The sequence below is a fragment of the Trachurus japonicus genome, chromosome 22, assembly GCF_045865225.1.
Source record: "Trachurus japonicus isolate A0001 chromosome 22, Traja_1.0".
Classification (NCBI taxonomy): Eukaryota; Metazoa; Chordata; class Actinopteri; order Carangiformes; family Carangidae; genus Trachurus; species Trachurus japonicus.
The window spans coordinates 20764738-20778440 of record NC_140928.1 but is presented as its reverse complement, the minus strand read 5'-3'; the positions used below and the strand labels follow the sequence as shown (position 1 = coordinate 20778440).

The following is a 13703-nucleotide window of genomic DNA, read 5'->3' as shown; positions in this document are numbered from 1 at the left end:
TGAAAGCCATCACGTCAAAGCATCCTAGCAACTCCTATGGTTTCCCGTCAGCAGGATAGGATTCAATACATCAGTGGTTTTGATTGGTCAGGGATCAACACCACAATATAAATAAATGAAAAACTAGGGCTGCAGCCGATACCCAAGTACTCCAGTACTTGCTCGGCTTAGGCGGTATCTGAGTACCATTTCACTACTTGGATACTCGCCTCTCTCTTTCTGGAAAATTTCCTCTCACTATGTTCTTCTCATCTTTACATTTCTTTTTTCGCTTCTCCTCTATGCTCCATGTCCCTATTTGTCCTCTCATCCTCGCCACGGTGTGATGTGCGGTTACATTTTCTAATTTGACCTCTGCTTTGCTCCCTCATCTAAACCTCTCTCCATCCGCCTGACCTCTGCCATGCTATCATCCATCCATTTCCTCTCCTCTTTCGCACCTCTACATACAACTTTCTTGGGTTTCCCGTGGGGATGCCATGAAGTGGAAAGTTTCCAAGCAGCATTAAAGGTTCAGTATGTAATAGTTGGCAGGGTTTATTGGCTAAATCTGACTATACCCATGGATATATTTGTATAAGTGTATAATTGCTATAAAATCAAATCTGTTTGCTTTTCGTAGCCTTTTAATTCTTCTTTTATATATACATATAGCAAGGGTCTTGCTTTAGAGAGTGTCGTCATCTTGTGCAGCCATGTTTGTACGGCAGCCTGAACGGAAAATCCAGCCAGCCAGAGAGCACGTTTCACAAGTTTCATGATCATAAATAAACCAACGACAAAGAAGGCGGAAGGAAAGAAGGAGTAGTAAACAGCAGACATGTCGTAAAATGGTTCAGATCTTCACCTCATGGCTCCATGCTCCTGAAATACTCCCCGTCGTGGTTAACAAGTCTGTCACTTTGCCGACGGGAGGGGGGAGTGCTAGCAAGCGAGTCAGTGCTGCAATCTAGAAACTGAACGTTGAATATCACGGTTTTACCCACTGGACCTTTAACAAAAACAGTGCTGTTGCCACCTTCACACAAAGTTTGCAGGTCTCCTCATTATTCTCTGATTTCTTTTGGCTTTAAGTTTGGTATGAATATAAAAAAAATTGAAATATTGCCAAATATGTAGTTTTGCTTTTCTCGTTGAGTGAAAATTTACCAAAAATGTTTTAGTATATAAAAGAGGGTGGGCAAATGATGTAATCTGTATGTGTCTGAACACCATGTAACACTGACTATCACAGCAACCAAAGCTTCCTGTTTCCTCTCCTTTTCACATTCACACCTCCCTCCTCCTCCTCTCCCCTGTGACTAAACCAGCATCTTTCCCTCACTTTCACACATTCTACTCTTTTCTCCTGGTTTTTTTCACTCCTCTTTTATCCATCCATTCCTCCTCTCAATTACCTGGTCGGTTCAGCATCTGGCAGCCTGGCCCAGTATGTGTGTATGTGTGTGTGTGTGTGTAGGTGGCCATGTGTTGTTCTGGGTTCTTGTCAGTCTGAATAGAACAGCTGCTAACAGATAACAAGTAGCTGGCTTCCCTGCAGGTTTGGAGACAAAATAGAAACACAGTCACATTATTCAGGCAGGACCTTTCTGGTGTCACCCTGGACTCCAGCTGAAACAGATGGCCACATGTTGGCGACTTATCACCATCTTATCTAATCAGCCAGCAGAAAAAAGAAATATCAGACGTGTGGATGTTGATACAGCTCCTCACTTCACAGTCAGTGTCGTCTATTTTGGATTGAAGCTGCTATATATTGTTCAAGGTCTTTGAAATATCCCACGTCAAATAAATAATTAAAATATGCAAATAAACCGTTGTGAGACTGACAGCACCGAGACGTTTATGTTAAACCTTTTTTTTCCCCCCATCGAAGCCTTGTGCGCTGTTGATAAATACTTTAATAAATATGCAGCATGGCTTTTTCTAGCATAAAGGCTATCTATCTATCACACCTCAGAAACCTACATTATCAGCATGAAAAGCAAAAACTGAACACGTTCCAGCAAATCAACCTCGTCTCTTATGTCAGTGAGTGTGAATAATCTGAATTTAATTACAAAGCAATAAAGTTTTTTTTCCTATGGTTTGGCAATGCAGGATGACCAGTTTCCATCTGATGAGTTATATATAATATATTTTGATTTATGAGAGACCACACCCTCTGTGGTAGAGAAAGCACTTGTGTGACATGGTCATTAAAGGGATAGTTCACTCAAAATTGAAATTGCACTCATTATCTACGTCAAGTTTGAACGAACTGGGAAGAGGACAGACCCTGGTCCGTCCAAATTTGACGAACCAGGAAGAGGAGCTTCCGCTACAAAACAAGCTTGAAATATAGACTTTTTTTTCGGGACAATTTCGCATTTCGGGGCTTCAATACAAGACGGACATTACATACGAGCAGCATGGAGGTATTTGGATGTCTTTTGGTGTGTCTTCTTGTTACGAAGACAGTTGGTATCCATTTGCAACCGTTATATGGACATGCACTGCTACGCCGAGACCGCCTGTAACTCAGAGAAGCCACGGAGGACTCTGAAACTTCTCCCAGCCCTTAGTCCACACGAGGGTGAGTAGATAATGAGTGCAATTTCAATTTTGGGTGAACTATCCATTTAATTCTTTTCTAGCCATGAACATGAACTGGCATGTTATGGTGCAGTTATAGAAAAACGCCCAAACAAAGAAAGGCAGAGACGTGTAGACTCAGTCAGCATTTACCAGCAGCTTCAGTCTTTTTTCTCAATCTTCTCCGGTTCCTCTCGTGTTGTCACTACGTCTAGTGCCAAATACGTGATGCTCTACTCAAACAGCAAGAGCTCTGCAGGTGTGGAGGCCTCCACAGAGAATGCCAACAATGAAAGTCAGTCTTCCACAGCACAGTGAAGGGGGACAGTTCTGAAGCTCTGAAGCTGAGCAGATGACTGACAGGAACAAGTGGAGGGTCTCCCTTTCCTACTGAACTGCTGTGAAAACTTGTTTGCTCTCTTCAGATTTCCCAGAACCTCTTGCTCCAGCCAGATCGGCCTTGGAGAGATTCTGTAGCTACAGTTATTTCCAGTGAACAGATCTCTCACAGATAAATGAGCAGAAACTTGATCTTGCTCTTTCATTAGCATGAACTGCCTCGTCATCATTTCCTTTGATTTGAATTAGTTCACAGCAAAGCAATACTGTATTCAAACATGATAAATATGAACAATGCACCCACACATTTGAGATCTACAAATTTTAAAATTGGGAAGAAATATAAATAAAGTATTCACATACTGTAGATAATTCACACTACTGCATACTCTTCAGACAATTTCAACAGGCTAATGATTTTCACTCCCACACTGTTTGAACATCATGTCCAACGTTGTCTTGGAATCATTATGTTGTTGTTGTGTTGTTGTTGACTAGTGAGTTGAACTGCATTTGACTTTTTTCACTACATTTAAAAACAAATGTGGTGTGAATATTTTTTCTGTGATGTGATATTTCTTTTTCTAAAATTAATTTTTAAAGCTATAAATTAAGACGCAAAAGACAAACATATATAATCCTGTCTATAAATGGTTTTAAGGTTGTTTAATATGAAGCTTTTTTGTTATTATGTGGTGAAAAAGCTGAAATACATTTGTCAAAATGCAACAACCAAATGTTAATTACGGATTCAAATTCATTAGGGAACCAAAGCTAATTGTTTTGTCAAGAAAAACCGAAGGGTTTCGATAATCTACATATTTCCACTACCAAAGGCAAGTCTGAATGTTTTCTTTCATGTCCACATTTATTATCTAGTTTTGAATTGTTGCAATATTTGTTTTATGTTGTAACATAAAGCAGGCCATAAAATGCATTCAAATGTATTTGAGTATAGTATCAATGTGTGTATGTAGGTGTGTACTGTATAGAAGAAGAGTGCTACATATACTGTATGGGGAAAAAAAGTATGAATGAATGTGAATGGGTGAATGTGTCCCTTATGAAAGCTAAGCTAAAAGTAATGACAGACAATTCACCAGTCGCCTGCCTGGTAACATGTTTCACTGAAATGCCACAGTTAACTTATTCTATCCTTGTTCTGATTCTGAAGATGAGGTATTTACATGAACATGAACATCTCTCATTTGTCTAACATAAATCTTCTCTGGACGTTTACTAAAACTTTGACTTCCAGCTCAGTATTATACTGTCATGACTGAGATGATTTATGACTTTGATGATTTCAGATCTTTCCCTTCAACTGAAACTTTATTATCTGAGTTTCCACTTCAAACACAATTGCTTCAGTATTTCAAATATGTCAACTGTAAAACTGCAGCTACAGCACATGTAAATGTAGCCTTTAATAGCTGCAATAATAATAACAACAACAATAATATGTAGTTTCTGAAGTTATTATTGATAACATCTTTTTTTTCGATTTAGTTTGACACGTGCCCAGAGGGATGAAATGTTTTCTATGAATACTAATCATTTTAATAAAATGGTTCTGAGCCGAGACCCGGCTGACTTCCTCCTCCCAAGTTTAATGTGACTAGGGGCAGAAATATAGCATAAGTGAATGCAAATTACCTCATTGTCGTACTGTGGGGCCGGTCTTCCCAAATGACTGGCTGCCAGCTGTGGAGCTGATGGTTGAGGGATGAAATGGAGAAAGAAGATTAGGAAACCTGATATCAAACTTCTTACAGGGTATTTTAAAGCCTCTTAGGGCCGCTCACTCTCACTTTACACCCCCCCACCCCACCCCTTCCTCTCTCATTCTGCTGAACTACTGAATAAATGATGAAATTCAATACGGCCCTACAATCACTCCAGTATTTTGTTTCTCTTCCTGTGTCCCAGTCTCTCTTTCTCTTATCTCTGCAAGTTTTTCCTGCAATTGTTTATCCTCTAATCCTCCCTTTTATCTCATTCATTTTTCTCTGTCTTGCTCCTGGTAATTGCTACAAGAGTGCTACAGGATTATATGGCTACTAATGTTTCTTTCCAAAGCCTTTCATAGCTCGGGTTGAACACCCTGTTTACACCGCCATGTTTGCCCGGCTAAAGGTGCAACATGTGCAGTACTTAAGAGATAATGCATCTTCAGTCTGTCTCCTAAAAGGCACTGTTAGCAGTTCAGAGATCAGCGTCAAGGATCCGGAGTAAAGCCACTGCTGCACAGCTACAGTATCAGCACAAAAAGCATTCGGTTTCAGGAGGTCAAGAAACACCAAGGAAGGCAACACAATGATTGTGTCTGTAAATAAACTCTACTTCCTGCAAACCACCATTGTTGTTTTCTGACTAAGTCCAACCAGAGGAAGACGATGATACTAGAAACTACTTATTTCATCTTATTCAAAGAGTTTATGACATTTCTATCATCTAGTTCAGTCAATGGAGTTGTTAAATATGTCAGACCTACAAGTTATGTTTAGGCAATACACTCATTCAACTTAGTGTATTGTAAATGCAAATTGGTATGAAATGTTGTGACTGCCCTGCAGACCACCACTGTGTCACATGACTAAAACACGTTTTCTGAGTTAGTTGCACCAATAGTGAGCCACTACTCTGACAACAAAACCTATTGTGAGAGAAATAACGTCCTTATACTTCTTTTTATACTGATGATGATTGCACTGAAGCATACAGTCGACTATACAGGTTCAAACTATATTATGTTTTTTTTTTTCAATCTGTGTACTGTATAATCCAGAGCTTTTTGTACTGTACAGGAAACATTTGGAAACTAAAATGTTGCATCACCTTTCAGGTTTTTTCAAATATTTAAAATATATTAATAGTGATGTAAATCATAGTCCAGGTTATTCATTTGTGGTGTGGTGTGGTTATGGGGTTGATTGTTCCACACATGTACTGTATCACCACAGACTGTATCACTACCGTTACTGCAGAGCACCACAGCTGTGTGCAGCTGATACCTGCACTTACTAACTTCTAGTCTAATATTGGATCAAGCATCTGGGTCGCGTGCTGTTATTGAAGTGCCCCAGCGTCACTGTATTAGTAGTAGAATACAAAAGAGGCTCCGTGCTTGGATCTGATAAAGCGTATCTGGGTGGAAAGCTGCACAGATGCTGCAACTAAGCTGCTGCTGGGTGTGGATTTTCACAGGATAAACTCTTTCCTTCACGAAGCAAAAACATCCCTCTAGTCAGAGAAAGACCCTGATTTCCAAAGTCTCTGGCTTTACATAAGTAATGCCATGTACTCTGACAGGGAAGGGAGTTGTTTTATTTATTTATCTAAATGTAAAATAACAGCCTGTGGATTTCTAGAGATGGTTTAGTAGATGATGACACGCTGTGCTCTGCACAATGTGTCTTGTCATCGTTACTGCTAATACAATATAATAACCTGCTGTCCATGTCTGTCCTTATATGTCTTTCTCCTTGTCTCACCCACACTCCACTTCCATCACTCTCTCTTTGTCTCTCAGTCCATCTCTTTCCCTTTATCTGATGTAGTGAATAATTCATGTGCTCTCTTAAAACGTTCGGGACAGTATGATTGTGTGTATGCACGCAGAGTTTGTGTGGCTGAACGAAGCTTAACTCATCCTAGATCTACTTCCATTCTCTCCATACATGTGCACACACACAAATGTATTAAAATAACCTCTTGTTCCTGCATCATCTTTATTTGTGTCACGACAGCTTGCCTATGTTTTTTAACCATATAAAATAATAGTCAATGAAGGAACAGAAAGGGAGAGAGTAGAGACCAATAGAAGTTTTGCTCACCTCTCTCTCTCTTCAGTTTATGTCCATGTTAAAACACAGCACATTAGCTGAGTGAGTGTGTGTTGCGTTCTTCTTACATATGTGACACTGTGACAGGCTAAATTGAATGTAATATTAATAGAAATAATTCCATCCTTATAACAACAGAGAAATGATGAAATATCATCTTGACATATGTAAATACATGAGCAATCAATGATTGCGCTTCTATCACAGATACCTCCCTCTGTGTGCATGTATGGGTTGTGTATGGTAGTTAATATGGTAAGTATGTATTTTCTTATTCAGAAAAGTAGGAGCTCAAAGGCACAAAGCCTATATTTGCTTTCTGTAGCGCACATCTCATATTACCATGTTTATCAATATTCACTACAATGCTTGAAACACTGTGAGTGTGTGTGTGCGAGAGAGAGATTATACTTTGGAACTTCCTGAACCTTCTGTGCTGCATATTGATGGTTCACTCCCACAAACACACACAGAGCACACACACACTTTTATATTCAAAGCATCAACTGGAGTGAGACAGACGATGCTCCTCTCTGGTATTAAACTCATTAATTATTTCAAAAGTAATGTCATTACCCTGTGGTGTGCATCTTGGATGCTTATTTTCAGAATAATTGTTCCTCTATGTAAATACTGAAGTTACAATCCTCACAGTTTCAGCTCTGATTTGGCCTGCATCTGTCTTTACTGCAAGTAACTTATACTTATAACACTTATAATAAAACCAGTCCCAGTTCTGTAGCCGCTGTGTCAGAAATCATGTTTTTATTACTATGTCTTCAATGTGTGTACTGTATGTCGAGTATATATGTATGAGAGGCCGTTTAGGAAATAATTCACATTTGCTCTCACATGTTGCATCATACTCTCTTACAAACACTAGTATAGTCACGCACACTTACTACTATAGTTACACACACACACTTACTATCATACTCTCTCACAAACACTACTATAGTCACACACACTTACTATCATACTCTCTCACATACACTACTATAGTCACGCACACTTACTACTATAGTTACACACACACACTTACTATCATACTCTCTCACAAACACTACTATAGTCACACACACTTACTATCATACTCTCTCACATACACTACTATAGTCACGCACACTTACTACTATAGTTACACACACACACTTACTATCATACTCTCTCACAAACACTACTATAGTCACACACACTTACTATCATACTCTCTCACATACACTACTATAGTCACACACACTTACTACTATAGTTACACACACACACTTACTATCATACTCTCTCACAAACACTACTATAGTCACACACACTTACTATCATACTCTCTCACATACACTACTATAGTCACACACACTTACTACTATAGTTACACACACTTACTATCATACTCTCTCACAAACACTACTATAGTCACACACACTTACTACTATAGTTACACACACTTACTATCATACTCTCTTACATACACTACTATAGTCACACACACTTACTATCATACTCTCTCACAAACACTACTATAGTCACACACACTTACTACTATAGTCACACACACTTACTATCATACTCTCTCACACATACTATTATACTCTCTTACACACACTACTATACTCTCTTACACACACTATTATACTCTCCTACACACACCATACTCATACACACACACACACTATGTGAGAGAGTTTAGTGGTGTGTGTGCATGAGTATACTGGTGTGTGTGAAAGAGTATAGTAGTGTGTGTGAGAGAGTTTGATTGAAACGGAAGTGAGTTTAAATTTCCAGTTTCTGATTGGTTCTTTGCAACACCGCCGGAACTAGGAAGTAAATTCAGTTACGTGTTTTTTGTTGTTTTTTTACGTCCATTCGATTGTTTTCCACCGTATAAAAATGTAGCCTAATCATATCTACAATATTCACAGAATTGAGGGATGAAGCAGTTATTATCCCCATTATGTTGGAGTGTATTAGTGATCAGACGTGACCGAAACATGGTGTTGTGATTCAGCCGCCTGCTCAGGGCCCATCACCGCCTGGCGACGGGGGACGAGCCCGGCTTGGTTCACTGGTCTCGGGAGACAGCTGCCTGCTACCGGAGGCTCCGCTGCGGCGGAGATCCGACGACGCACACGGGGCGGCTGGGTTTTGCTGCTCTCCGCCGTCCTGGTGCACCACAGTTATCAAGACTGAGACCCGCATCAGCCGAAGCAGACGTGCTGTGACACGACACAGTGTTTCCCGAGACCCAGACCTCCGTAGTGGCCAGAGCAGATAACTGGCTATGGCGAGTGGCGTAACCGACTGACGGCGGAGAAAGAGCTGAGACTCGGTCGCCCAGCTTGCTCCGCTGGTCTCGGGACTGTGCCGAGTTGTTGGATTGTGTATTTGATGAGTTTGATGAGGGAAACCAAGAAATCCCATTAGCCTCCGTAGTGTAACTCTGAGCAGCTCGCAGCTCTGCTCCGCCGTTCTAAAAATAGCTTGCAATGACAAATAAAGGTAACTAACCTACTGCTATGACTACAGGGATTATGGCAATGGGCCAATTTCCCAAAATGTTGAAGTATCCCTTTAATTGGTAAATTGTAACAAGATATTAATGGTTTTAACAAAGAAATAAGGAATTCAGCATCAGTCTGACACATCACGTTAGCTAACACTTTGACTCCAGCTGCTGCAGCTTCTGAATTGGACATTGTCGGATCGTTTGCCCTACAGGTCATCACTCATTTTGAAATATTTCAGTAACTTTCAACCTAGTCCGTCCTGAGATGAGTCAAGTTTGCTTCTGCCTCCATCTGTCCCAATCTGTCTTGCAGGCACAGTTTCAACTAAGTCAGTGACGTTGTGCATCACATACGGCCATCATGTGACTAAAGCAAATGTAATAATCTCCATACATATGGAGCTGGGAGAGCATACGAAGGGGCCCGTGGCGATCATCAAGTGTTCTCCTCCACCACCACAAAAGGTTGAGTTCATTCCTGTTCTGCTGATAGGAATCTGAGCCACTCCACCCGTCTACGGCCTGAAGGCAAAATGAATATTCATACCAGTTTAGACCCTGGTCATGAATATTTATAATGGTTAACACCAGATATGCAAATGAGCCAGCCGACCCAGATGGCTTCAGATCACGACATAATGATCACAAACACATACATGCACAAACACACTCGTCAAGTATCAAGCAAACGCACACACCGTGATGTCTTCCTTCCCGAAGGAGAAGACAAAGTGTCTCACGTGTCATAGAGACAATGTGGAGATGGAGAGAGTCTAGACGTGGGCGCACAATTTGAATGGGGATATGATGTTGACATCAACAGGATGTGAGTTTACTCAACAAGCACGTGTTGATACGCCAGGAGAGGACAGAAAAATAAATGCTTCCAAATGTAATCCATACGTGTTTAACTGTCTATTGTTGGTACTCAACAGTGGCTTATTGCGAGATTAAAGCTGGTCCTCGAGGAACGCCGTCGCCGTTATGTTGCCAAAAATCTTCCCCAGGTTCCTCAAGTACAAGGTAGGCTGATAGGAACGATAAGATTAAAGAAGATTACTGCCACATGAACGGGGGAGATAAGTGATTAGCGATAGTGTCGCCTACAGGATATTGTGGAAATAAAACTCATTGTCTCAAAGTGGGTCGATGCTGACATTTAGCTGCTGTAACAGGTGGAACAGATGTGTAATCATGTGCCGTGTCAAAAAAATTAACACCAAAACACACACACACACACATACACATAGTAATCAAGAGCAATACTGCAAAATGGAAACAACTGACATAACAAGGCAACAGAGAGAAGATCTGCATGCTCATGTTTAAAATGACATGCATGCTGATGTTTTGCAGTATTCACTTACACACACATGAATCCTGCCTGGATACTCTGAGCACAATCAGATATTTACTTTGAGCCAAAGCTTTGCTAACAAGCTTATTTCACCTTGTGTTTGCGTGTGGGTGTGTGTGGTTAACGTGCTACATATGACACATGTAATACTAGCACTCACACACGCACAGAGCTGTACTTCTGTTCTGATGCAGGATTAAGGCCAACTAGCTTGTTGTCTGTAAGCTTAACATCACCTGAGATCACACACACACACACACATACACACACAGCTGTTTGCTGTCAATGTCATTTCTCAGGAATTGTTAATGCAATGCACTGCCTTTCTCTATAACCCTGATATCCAATTACATCATGCAACTTTTGTTTTCATAACGTGTTGATACATTAACAGCTGCAGTTTCATTTAACAGTCAGAATGAGGTCACACTGCATGGGAAACAAAGTTCAACTGGGTCACTCGCTGTATGTTGCTGTATACCTGGACTCAGTATAACCACAACAAGAAAGGGAACAGAGTGACCCACAAGATGTAAAGGAACGTTATATATCCAACAAAGACCACAGCATCATTTTTTATATTTTTCTTTTTCTAGTGAATTACAATAAATGCAAAAATTATCATTCCAACTGAAATCACAAATAAACATGGCACTATCTGCCAAAATAATTGCAATATGGTTTGTTTTTGAATAAAAATGTGGCCCCTATGTGATTTTCTACAGAACTGTAGGTACCAAAAATGTCAAATTTCATTAGAGTGTGCTTATCCATCCAAAGGTGAGATGATAAAACCACAGAGTTCAGCTAATGTGACAGTTTAAGATGGTGCTTACTTGTCTGTTTTTTTCCACCCAGGCTAAAATTAGTGGGGACTAGATCTGTCAGAACCAACTTCGCTTGAAAATAATTCAAATTATTTTAAAAATGAGAACATCCGAAGGTGGAAACTGCCGTTTGAACGCGTGCCTTCCGCAACGACCCATATTAACGTTGTGTGTCACGATGTTCAGGGTCATAAACATGTTTAAACAATTTCATGAACAATTTTCTTGTTGTTGTGTGCGACGTAGAGCTGCAGCTTCAAATATACGAGGTTTTTTTAATTGCCTGTTTATTCGGCTGGGGCGGTGCGCCTACGTGATTTTTTTTTGTTTTCATCGATCAGTCCACCACTTGCACGCCAATCATGAATCAACTGTGATCCGTTACACCACTAATAATATTTTGATTTCCCTTCTTGAAGTTTTATATTGATTAGGTAAAACTGCTGAAAATAACAGATTTGGTTGGAATGCCCTTTAGTGGATGCCGGACTTAATAATAAACTGGTATACACATACAGCTCTGGAAAGAATTAAGAGAGCACTCCCAAAATGATCAGTTTCTCTGGTTTTACTATTTATAGGTATGTGTTTGAGTAAAATTCAATTGTTTTATTCTATCAACTACGACAACATTTCTCCCAAAATTGAAAAAAAAAATTGTCATTTAGAGCTTTTATTGGCTAATGACTAAACTTGTCTAAATAATAAAAATATCAAGTCTTTTAAGACCTTGAATAATAATAATAATGCAAAGAAAACATGTTCATATGTATTCCTAAAGAACACAGCAATAATATTTTAACTCAGGAAAAGAAAAGAATGACTGTCGTACATGTAGAGATGCTTTTAAGAAACATTTTGTGAAAGTGGTCTCTTATTTGTTTCGGAAAAAAAATAAGAGACCACTTTCACAAATGTTTCTTAAAAGCATCTCTACATGTACGACAGTCATTCTTTTCTTTTCTTTTTTAAACACAAACACAAACTCATTGTACTTAATGAGACACTGATGAGCTCATCACCTGAACCACATCTGGTTTTATATAAAAACCACTGCTGGGATTAAACATTGACATTATCCCACAAAAACTGATTCATAAACTCTTCCTGAGTTAAAATATTCTTGCTGTGTTGTTTAGGAATAAATATGAACATGTTTTCTTTGCATTATTATTATTATTCAAGGTCTGGAAAGACTTTGAGTAAGACGATATTTTTGTTGTTTAGACTAGTTTAGTCAAAAGCTCTAAATTACAATTTTTTTTTTCAATTTTGGGAGAAATGTTGTCGGTAGTTGATAGAATAAAACAAAAAAAAGATAATTGAATTTCACTCAAACACATACCCATAAATAGTAAAACCAGAGAAACTGATCATTTTGGGAGTGGTCTCTTAATTTTTCCCAGAGCTGTATATATTTTTTTTAAGTATATATTTTTTAAAGCCCCAGTACAGAGCTTTTAACTGGATACGCAAAAGTCTCTGGTTTCTGCTGATGTGTCTCTGTCTCTCTGTCTCTGTCACCTACAACAGCAAATGAGCCCATCAGTGTGAAGATACGCTATTTCTAAGTAGTCTAATTCTAGACCTCTAGAAGGCATGGTCGGGTCAGACCACTGACGAAACGATACAAATAGATACATCACTATGCACGCTGCAGATAGCTGCTAAAAAAAAAAAAGTTTTCAAAGCAAGTCCCGTCTTCTTTCTGACGCTTCCAAAACAAATCTACACGCGCCGGCCAGACAAACGTCTTCACGTCAGTGGGAAATGCAGTCTTCATTCCGGCAAAACACCACCGCTTTCATCCACAGGGGCCGCCAAAATCAACACTAAATGAAAAGTCTGTACAGGGGCTTTAAACATTAAAGGGACAACGAGGAGTTTTGGAAAAGCGAAGTGTTTTCACACTACATTTATGAGCCTCCGCGCACCGTGAAATTCTTTGACCGGCGCAAGACAGACTCATGTTTTCATTCATCAAGAATTAAAGTCAGAGGTTGGAAGACGATTACATACCGTCGTAGTTCCGACCATAAACGGCGATTCGGCGGCGTTATTCTCATGACTCGCCATGAAACCGAAAGTAAAGAAACGCTGGTCAGCTCACCCAGCATTTCTGTCACCACTAATAATGCCAAAATAACGATAGAGACAGAACGATATATTTATCGAAAATGGGCCCATTAACAAGTGTGGGTAACGTAGATTCATCCACATTAACGTGAGACTTTTTTTATAACCAAATAGAAACTCCTCGT

The 13703-nt window shown here is 39.6% G+C and overlaps 1 protein-coding gene across 2 annotated transcripts in view; it reads right to left on the bottom strand.

The window, feature by feature from the left end:
- The window catches only part of lrfn5a (leucine rich repeat and fibronectin type III domain containing 5a), a 141191-nt gene that overhangs the window by 112159 nt on the left and 15329 nt on the right, over positions 1–13703 (bottom strand). The window contains exon 1 of one of the 2 annotated variants that reach the window (XM_085767239.1): positions 4570–4654. The exons of the other annotated variant lie outside the window; for it this stretch is intronic. The gene's annotated coding sequence lies outside the window, so the exon portion shown is untranslated. Of the gene's footprint in view, positions 1–4569; positions 4655–13703 lie in introns of those variants that run through there. 2 annotated transcript variants of the gene reach the window in all.